Genomic DNA, 8,618 nt, shown 5'->3' with positions numbered 1-8,618 from the left:
GAGGAGAGGAGAGGAGAGGATCTCAAAACTTCATAAAAATCTGCCGTCCACAGGTATTTTGCATCCACAGATGGAGAACTTGGTAATTCAATGAGCACAAAATAACCTTTCAGATATCACTTGCTGTTCCTGTTGGGGCTTGCACTGGAAGCTAACAGTGGTGCTAGGGATGCCTTACAAGCCAGCCTCCCTGTGCAAGTCCAGGCTTAGGCAGAGGAAACCATTCCCTCTGGTAAATGCTGAGCCCTTATGCCCAAGGATACAAGGAAAATCAGACTGCCGTCAGGTGCGTGTCTGCTCAACACAAAGCTGGGGTGGTTGAGTTGGGAGTTTGCAAGCCTCAGGAGCCCCACTCCCACCAGGGTCTCAGGTGAAGCTCTAGGATGTCCTTGCCTTTTCCTGCACATCTGGGAACTGACAGTCCCTGTTCAGTCTTGGAGCCGGTGTCCTGCTTTACTTCCAGGACAATCCCATCAAGTTGTCTGCCCAAAGCAACATTCCTGAGGTTTTCTGACTTGGCTCCCAGGGCTAATCTGGGCCTGTAAGCCAACTCATGAGGAGATCTGGAAGCCTGCCCAAAGCATCGGACATGGTGAGGCCGCTCTGGAACATGAAATCCTGGGAGCGCTTTGCAGCTGCTGCCTGAAAGCTGACATGGAGCAGGACAGCAACAGAGAGGGATGTTTAAACCAGTGGGCAGCTGTCAGGATCTTGCACAGTATATTTCGTATTGGAAACACCATGAGCTATTGTTTCCGAAAATTAATTTTTGTTTGGAATTTCTGGCTCATGGGAGAATCTTTCTGTTTTGTTTTGAGTTTTTAAAAGATGAATCAGAATGAAACTAAATTTCATAAGATGAATTTCCCACAAGCTGGAAATCATGGAGGTTGCTCAGCCAGCTCTTCTAGCTGTTAACTTGGGGTAAAGGATCAGCCACATTCGTATTTTGAAAGGGTGGGACTAATAGAGAATACTGACCTTTAACAGCTGGTGGCAACTTCAATACATTTAAAGTACTATGTTTTAAAATAATGCAGTACAAAATATTGATTCCTATTAGCATACAAAGTGGTCTCTTAAAATCTTTAAACATATTTACATGATCATTAGCTTTGCCTACATGGCAGGGCTCTGGAAGATGGCGAGAGTAAGCATTTTTGTTAGGGCTTCCTTTTTCTTGCTTTCCACTAACTTGAAATTTTTATGGGAGAAAGATCCCCTTAAAATAAATGTGAATGCTCTACTGGTAGAGTGTGACCAAGTAAGAATATTACAGAGCCTGCCCCTAAGTAAGTTAATTATCAGCTGCGGGAGGATCTGTGAGGCGCATCAGACTACATCAGCTCCCGGGCTTTATAACCAAAGGCAAAACTTTGCCTTTTAGCAGAGTTCTGGCTAAGCAGACTGAACAATATTGCCATGTCATGACCTTGTCTACCATGTAATGAGTTGCTTGCAGCACTGAATTCCTGAACTTGCTTTGTGGTAAAAATTACACAAAATCTCTTCCAAGTTGTCATTGTTTCATCCAAATGACAAGGTGGAGGCGGGGAGGGGGAGGAAAGACACCAAAAAGTAAAAAAAACCCAAAACAAACCAGCAAAAGAAGAAAATAGAAAATGAAAGAATCAAAAGAATTGTCCAGTACTTTAAAAAAACAGAGTCATCCAATCACTAATTCCCTCCCTTAATCTAAGGAGGTGTCTTTAGAACATCTCCCATTTTGTACTATTAGATGTTTTTCACACTATTTCATTGTACTATTTTATTTACCTTGTACTAGGATGCACTGCATTGTTAGGAAGTGTGGTCAACACAGCTGATGAACCATAAGTGAAGCAAACAAGAATGCTAGCTTGATGCTTCAGCTCTGAATCTCATTTTGTACAAATGAGCAACTTAAGACCTAGGAAACCTGACGTGTATTTAAAGAAAAAAGCAAGCACCCATTCCCCATAAGACATTATTTAATAATGCTTTATGGATGTGCTTGGTACTTGTTTTCCCAGGAATCACATCAGCAATGCTTGCAGGGGCCATTAGAACAGATGTGTTTTAGTGCTGGCAGGAGAGCGGCATTCCAAGGCTGTTCTTTGCACTCCTTCAGTGCTAGCTTTCTAAAGGAGACAGAGACAGCTCATATACATCCAAATTATATACAATTACCAATTGATCCAGATTTGTGCTTTAACACCCTCTTACAGTTCTGGACAGTATAAGTACAAATATCGGTGCATGATTTTAATATTTTTTAGGGCTAGTAAAGTCCAGGCCAAGTGAAAAGCAATTCATTTCAGTGGGAGGGAAAAAAACCTCTTAATCAGTCTTGCTCTCACTCTCAGTGTACTGACTGTAAATAGTTTTAGACAGGGCTAAAAAAAGCTTAGCAGCAGTCCCAGGTAAACGCTTGATAGACAAGTATGGTTGTTCTTACATTTTTTCAGGTTAGCACATTCTGTGAAAAATTAAAGGCAAAGCAAAACATAACAAAATCTTCCTAACTTCCTCCCCTCCCTCTAATTCTGGTAGGAGATGGAATATGAAGAGGAAAATCCATGAAGGGAATCAACATTGGGGAAGACATTAATACATGTACAAACACCCATATTTCCTCCTTATGAATGCCCTTTACATGACAGAGCTGTCTAAACAGCACTTAAGGAACAACACCAAAATGCTTGACAGATAGGTGTGGTAAGTTATGGCTCAAAACGTTTGCTTGCCAGACAGAAAGGGTGACTTTTTTCATTTTTATTTTTTTTTAACTGAAAATCCTTAAAGGGAAACTCACTCCATGTCTGCTGGCACACAGCCATTTTTCTACAAGCTCATATTACAATGCTGTATTTCTAATGGATTGGGTATGGTGCTTTTCCATTTTGCTAATGACAAAAGCTAAAGGCCATTACTTGTTCTGATTAAGATCCCAAGGGAAGAAATGTGATGTGTATATTACCAGGCCATACGTAAAGGAAGCATGTGGCATTTCTAATCAATCAGAAAAAGTCTTATCCTGTGACTGCAGAGGAAGAAGATATAGGGGGGAAAGAAACCACAGAAAGTGTCTTTAAAAGGTGACTTACGGGAATCAGTTATAATGATATTAGTATGATCAATGACTATGGCTTCTATCTGGGAAGAATGTAATTACCAAAATGAAAACTTTCAAATGGGAAGCCTGATCAAGGGCAGAGGTACTGTCATATTTCTCAGAACACTGTCAGCTCTCATCCAGGCAATGTATCACCGTGTCCCTCACAAGAATTTCCATCCTGCCAGGTTGAGCTGTGATTCCCTGGGGTGAGGGGAGCAGATCGAGAGAGCAAGGGGTTGTAAAACTTGGTGTCCAGCTCAAAAATGTGGGTAAGTCTTGGGCCAACAGCAAATTCAAGATAAGGAAAGGCAATGCTGCGAAAAGGGAAAATGGAAAAGAGAAAAGTCCTGGTCATGACTGGCTTTAAGGAAAGTTCTGCAGTGGTGCACATTTAAAAACCACTTCAGCTGAAAATAAGGAAATGTTGTAGACCACTGAGCGACTCATCCTAAAGTCAATCAAAATAAAAAATGATATGCACTGCCCCATTTGCAGAAGAATACACTGGATTATCTGCCAAAGTGTTTCATATGCAATTTCCACACATTTAATCCTGATGGCATAGAACTTTTCTGAAATTATACCTGAATTAAATACAAAGTTTGGAGACATCGTTTCACTCCATTTTAACGACTGCATAGTTACAGCTTGAAAATGCCACAAGATACACACTCCAAATGACAATGAAATTAATAGAGCTTGGAGGGAGGTGTTCTAGAGAGGACGAGATCCTTCAAATGTGTCAAAATGTGTAGCTGGAGATGAACAGAAATTAATAATATATTAATTTCACAGAATATTATAAATCATTGCTGAGCATTAAAACTGACAAAAATTCTAACATACTGTATCCTCTCAAATGGAACTCCATGTGACAGATTAGTGAAATGTTACTATGATGGAAAAACTACAACAAGTGATAAGGCCAGCAGGAAAGAGAGTCTTGTGCACTCTCGCAGATCTGTATTAGTGCAACGAGCTTTCCATCACGGGACACTACTGCTTCTTTACAGATACTTTGGAATGCTTTAGACAGATCCACCCAGGAACAGAGGAAAATGCTGTAGCACTCTCCCCCATCTACCTTAAAAGAATAGTCACAAGAAACACTGTGAATGTGAATCTGGAAAACATCTCCAACCCTTCCTTTCATCAGGAGGCAATGCTGAGAGACGCATTCTCTTAAATGTCATTGGTGACAATGTATGGATGCCATACATAGTGCTGGAAAAACTAAGAATCACAGCTGAGAAAGTCTATCTACAGCTATCAAACTGAAATTCAATCACCTTTAGCTTTCCTTAAAGGTGTAAATTTAAAAAAAATAATAATCTACAGGCCCTAACAGGAGTTTTCAGTGAACTTTTCTGATCCCTCTGCTCCACTGATGCGAAAATGAACAAAAGCTGCATATATGCACCTCAGCCTGTACAGGCACGTAAGCAGGATGGGGGAAAACAGCCTGGCCTCTTCTGAACACCTCAGTCCAGCCAGAGAATTGTTCTTCTCAGTAGGATCTTGCAGAGTATCTCTTTCTAGGCTAGGTTGTCCTTTCAAGTTCTTTGATGTACTTTTGGCTTTGGTACATGGACTGACTGGAAAGCTCACACATCTTCATTTTGCATTGCTGCTCATGGATCAGGAAAATGTTCCCTTCCTGTTTTTCTTTTTCTTTTACACCCCTCTCCAAAAAAAAAAAAAAAAGATTAAGTGCTGTACAAATATTTGCAATGGAGAAAGTCCTAACTGCACAACAGATTTTCTTGTCCAAGAATATGACAGAGATGACAAAGTGGCCATTTTTCCATCAAATAAATTTATATCAATGCCATTAAAACCCTAGGACTTTGTATGATTCACCTTAGGAAGAAGGATTGCTGCTGACATATGAGTATTATACTGAACTCCCAAGCCTTGCTCCTAAAACACAAATTAGCAGAGTTCACATTTAGAAAGTGTAAAATTGGCTCTTCCTGAAGCTGAATAAGGGCATTTACACATTCCTTTCACTTAGTGGCTGATGTCAGAGACAATGAATTTAATCTTAGGATGGAGGGAGTTGTAGGGGGGTGGGCTGCCAGCCTGTCCACTCATAATATCCCCTTGAAGGAACTGTAATTGTGAACTGAAACAGCATCTGCTTAACTGTCATCCTAGCCTCAGGACTGGAACTTTTCCCTTGTTGTGAAGGATCATGAGAAAGACTACACAGAGCATGAAGATGAAAACAGAGTGAGATTAAAACCATTGAATACAACAACCAAGACACAGCTGTCCATACTGCTTGTGAACTCAAGGAAATATAAATGCCAAAATGTATTTGACATTCATGATGTATTTCGGCATGGGAATTTAGAATATTAAGTTGCCTGCAAATTTCTAGTTTACAGTCTTGTTTATTATTATTGTAGAGGACAGATTAGTACAGATTATCCAGTGAGAAGCAAATAAATTTCAGTGCTAGGCACGCTGAAGAAGTAAGGAGTAAAGTCAAATCTAACCAGAACTGGGAAAAATCTACTCTTTTCTTACTGGGAAGAAGGGGCCTATTAGTTCAGCTGCCATGACCTCAACAGCTTACAGCAGTCCATCATGCTGAGAGTCTGGGCTTTGCCTCAGATGTGCCACTTGCATTAGCAGCACAGTGGAGCCATCCTGGTGTCTGGAATAGGAGCTGCTGCCCATGCTATAATAAAGACTACACTGTACGGGGTTCATTTTCCACAAAGAAAAACAAAAGTCTTGCACTAATTTGCCTATTTATTTAAATAGTGCTATAAGGTTTAGCAGCACTTTGGCAATATAAGATGTAATATAGGTGCTCCTGCTGTCAGTTGTTTTCTGCCTCAGGGTATTTCTCAAAAGACTGGAGTCCTGTTACATTTGGGAGGAATGGCAGATGCTACAGATTCCCTCCTGTATCACTTCTACTTCGGGGAAAAAAAAAAGAAAGAAACATTTGGTAGAAATCTGCATGACACGTACAGATGGAGTTAAAATATTTGCACAGAAACTCCACAGCTACATAAATTGAACTGCCTGAAAAAAAGAAACTCTTCAAACTAACAGTAAGTGCTGCAATTTCTTAGTTTGCAATGGGCCTAACTCTGCCTGCAAAGATCTCTGTGGAATAATTACAACCCAGAGACACTAATCCTCTACACTTCTGTGCCAAACTTGTAATTGCAATCATATATTACCATTCCTTGGAACACATATCCAATAGTGTATGCAATAAAGTAAAAATCCTAATATTAAAAATATACTCAAGATGATGCCATGATGCTTAAGCCATATTTTTCCCTTTTGAAACACACAAAAAAATCATGCTGCTCATGACATTTGTAAGAAAATTAATGAAGAGTAGTTTTATATGCTTTGAAATGCATCATTATTTGCCTTCTGTTGCATGTTAATTAGTTTAAATTTCCTGTCAATCATTTTCTGATTTCAAACTCCGTTATATAGGATATAAATTTTAGGAAGGTTAGTGGTCTTCTGCTCTCAGTAGTTAAGGCACAAACTATCACAAATACAATAAGGAAAACTCCTTACTCAACCAGTGTCCATACACCAACAGAATTTGTTTGTACTGTTTCTCTATGTCCCATAACACATCAAGGAAACTTTAAGTTGTCGATACTTGCATTGTCTTTTACTTACTGCAAAACTTTGTGTAATACAATTAATCTTCTAGAAAGTGTAAATGAAAAAAGATATCCTTTTTGTTACATCAAAGTAGAAAGACTCAATTAAAATAAAATACAATTAATCAAGTTATGGCCACCTTGATGAAGCAGCCATTTATTAAAAGAAAATTAAAGTTTCTGAGAAAAGTCTGTTATCGTCACAGGAAATCAGCCCTACTTATAGCTAGTTAGGAGCACTTGCACATTAAAAGAAAGGCAGCCAGAAAATTACCTCTGGCTACTAAATTTTGAGCACCTATTTGGATTCTGTGGATGGACTAGGCAAGATCACCTGTGGGAATACCATCATAGCCAAATACTCACTTTATCGTGTTATATTTTTGTCATGCTGATTAGCACTGTCAGAAACGGTCATTGAAAAAAGAACAGATAGAACCTTTCTTTTAGTCCAGTACAGGTGGGAAGGTGGGAAGGATTGGCGGCAGAGCAGAAACAGAGTAAACAACATAGGATGAAGGGAATAGTCAGGTGCCTTAGCAGCTGGGGAAAAAAAAAAGTTTGGAAATGATAACATGGCTTATGCTGGAAACCTCATGTACAACTGTGGCTGGCAGGCCAAAGAATGCAAACAGCAGGAAGTTTTTGCATCCGTGAGATTAGTTTGCATCATAGAAATATTATACCAATTTGAGGGAAATCCCTGCAAGACAAACACACTCGGCACACAAAACCAGGGAACTGAGGCTGGCGAATATGCAGTAATTTGAACATTCAGATACTAAACTCTTAAGAAATTGCCTGTTGCTACATTACAACTACTAAAACTAAAACAGCAAATCAGAAGCACACAGGTCCCCATGCCTATCACACTCAAAAGTCATAATGAATCCCAAAGGAGAGAGCAGTTCTCCACAGGACTCAAAAAAGTATGTTCCTCTGAGATATGATTGTTCCCTGGACCTATCCTGACATGGTGCAGCCCTCATCTGCCACACAGTAGAAATCTGCTGTGTTCAACAGTTCATTTACCTTGCTAGAAGAACAAGTCAATTCAGCAAACACCCAAATTCACTCGATGCAGCTGCTCTCAAACCCCTTGTTGCAGTTTAGTGAAATGTGCTGACTGAGCTGTTTCATAGTAAATATTAGTTATAGCAGAACTCCCCTCCCAAACTGAGTCTTTCAGGAGCAAGAGGATTCTGCAGCACCATGGCACTGACACTGAATCACCCATAACTTACAAATAATAAAATGCCATCTGAGGGCACAGAGGTTATTGCCATCAGCAGATCCCTACGGAACTGTAAATCATTTGAACAAAGCTTACCCTTTTTTGAGAACTTCAGGCTGAAACCACTGTATAAGCAGGATGCCAGTGTCTCATACAGTGCACGAAGACTGTACCTTCACCTCCTTCATTTAACCTTGCTTCACAAATGAGTGAACCCCAAACAGGCTGCTCTTTCTGGATGAAAGTAAGAAAGATACCTCAAAAGCACTGGCAATTTGTCTTAGAGGAAGTTTAAACCTTTGGGCTACCAGCCTGCCAACCATCTGATAAGCCATGTGAATTAACAGTGAAAGGCACTGTGCACTGAAGTTCAGTGGGAAAAGGCAGTGACATTCAGTGGAATATTATTTTCTGTATGAAATACGAAAAATACTGATCATCTTTTGAATTAAATCCACTTTCAACTCCACTGTGCATGTTTGCAATAGTGTGGCAATTTATCACCTTCAGAAACGCTGCAGCACCTATAATCTAGTGTTTCTGTGAAGTCCCAGTGTCCCTGGAAGTGAAGTTTTCCCTATGAGAAAACACTAGGAATGCAACTCAAAGGTTGCTGCTCAGAGGAGAAACATTTTGTTCA

The sequence above is a fragment of the Apaloderma vittatum genome, unplaced genomic scaffold (assembly GCF_000703405.1).
Source record: "Apaloderma vittatum isolate BGI_N311 unplaced genomic scaffold, ASM70340v1 scaffold3743, whole genome shotgun sequence".
NCBI lineage: Eukaryota > Metazoa > Chordata > Aves > Trogoniformes > Trogonidae > Apaloderma > Apaloderma vittatum.
This window is presented reverse-complemented; position numbering follows the sequence as displayed.